Here is a 2,224-nt window from a genome sequence, read left to right as displayed (position 1 = left end):
GATGGAGTCTCGCACTGTTTTCCAGGCTACAGTGCAGTGGTGCAGTGGCGCCATCTTAGCTCACTGAAACCTTTGCCTCCCAGGTTCAAGTGATTCTCCTGCCTCAGCCTCCTGAGTAGCTGGGATTACAGGCACGCACCACCATGCCCGGCTATTTTTAGTAGAGACAGGGTTTCACCTTGTTGGTTAGGCTGGTCTCGAACTCCTGACCTTGTGATCTGCCTGCCTTAGCCTCCCAAAGTGCTGGGATTACAGGTGTGAGCCACCACGCCCGGCCTCTTAAGTAATTTTTAATCTGAAGATTCTCATTCCAGTTTTTTCTTTTCCTTACTTTTATTTATTTATTTATTTATTTATTTATTTTTAAGAAACTAGGTATTTGTTCTGTAGAGTTTTCCAGTGTGGATTTTGCTGCCAACATCCTCCAGATATTGTTGAGCATGTTCCTTTCTCTCTTGTATTTCCTATAAATTGGTAGTTGGATCCAGAGCCTTAATTAGATTCAGGTTTGATTTTTTTGACAAGGCTACCTAATAGACTGTGCTGTGCATTCCATCATGAGGTGCTTCATGTCTGGTTGTCTTTCTGTCCATGATCTTTGCAAAGGAGTCATCTCCCCTAACAGTGGAACCCGTGATTGGGGTCTGCTGCCACCGGGTGGTAGCAGCATGCCATAGCCACAGGTTCAAGGAGTAGTAAAAGGAGAGAAACACTGGTGTGAGATCCCAAACGGTAGGACTTGTCCTCTTCATTGAACCTACAATAAATCATCATGATTCTCAAACATGATACTTCAAAGCTACTTTTATTTTTTATTATTATTATTATTTTTTGACACGGAGTCTCACTCTGTAGCCCAAGCTGGAGTGCAGTGGCGTGATTTTGGCTCACTGCAACCTTCGCCTCTGGGGTTCAATCGATTCTCCTGCCTCGGCCTCTCGAGTAGCTGGGACTAGAGGCACCCGCCACCACGCCCAGTTAATTTTTTTTTTTTCTTTTTTTGTATTTTTAGTAGAGACAGGGTTTCACCATATTGCCCTGGGTGGTCTCAAACTCCTGAGCTCAGGAGATCTACCCACTTCAGCCTCCCAAAGTGCTGGGATTACAGGCATGAGTCACCGTGCCCGGCCTATTATTATTTTTTAGACAGTCACCCAGGCTGGAGTGCAGTGGCAAAATCATTGCTCACTGCAGCCTCAACCTGCCGGGCTCAAGCTAGTCTCCCATCTCAGCGTCTTGAGTAGCTGGGACCACAGCACACACCACCATGCCTGGCTAGTCTTTTTTTTTTTTTTTTTTGCTTTTTTCTTTTGGTAGAGATGTGGTCTAAGTTGCCCAGGTGCAAAGCTACTTTTAAAATAAGGCCAGGCACTGTCTCATGCCTGTAATCCTGAACTGAGGTGGGAGGATCGCTTGAGGTCAGGAATTCAAGGCCAGCTTGGCCTACGTGGGGAAATCTCGTCTCTACTAAAAATACAAAGTTAGCCAGGCGCCCAGGAACGGTGGCTCACTCCTGTAATCCCAGCACTTTGGGAGGTGGAAGTGGGCAGAACACCTGAGATTGGGGATTCAAGACCAGCCTGACCAAGAGGGAGAAACCCTGTCTCTACTAAAAATACAAAATTAGCCAGCGTGGTGGCGCGTGCCTGTAATCCCAGCTGTTCAGGCCGAGGTGGGCGGAACACCTGAGGTCGGGAATTCGAGACCAACCTGACAAACAGGGAGAAACACTGTCTCTGAGACTGCGGCAGGAGAATCACTTGAACCTGGGAGGAGGAAGTTGCAGTGAGCTGAGACTGCGTCATTGCACCCCAGCCTGGGCAACAAGAGCGAAACTCCGTCTCGAGAAAAAAGAAAAAAAAAGAAAAAGAAAATTAGCCAGGCATGGTGGTGCATGCTTGTAGTCCCAGCTACTCTGGAGGCTGAGGCAGGAGAATCACCTGAACCTGGGAATTGGAGGTTGCAGTGAGCCGAGATCGGGCCACAGCACTCCAGCCTTGACAACAGAGCAAGACTGTCTCAAAATAAATACATACATAAATTAAATTAAATTAAATTAAATTAAATTAAATTAAACAATGCTGCTGGGTGCAGTGGGCTCACACCTGCAATCCCAGCACTTTGAGAGGTGGAGGCATGAGGTTGCCTGAGCCTAGGATTTCAAGGCTGCAGTGAACTATGATCAGCCACTATACTTCAGCCTGGGTAACATAGCAAAACCCTT

Source organism: Macaca thibetana, chromosome 15 (genome assembly GCF_024542745.1).
Source record: "Macaca thibetana thibetana isolate TM-01 chromosome 15, ASM2454274v1, whole genome shotgun sequence".
Taxonomy (NCBI): domain Eukaryota; kingdom Metazoa; phylum Chordata; class Mammalia; order Primates; family Cercopithecidae; genus Macaca; species Macaca thibetana.
This window is presented reverse-complemented; position numbering follows the sequence as displayed.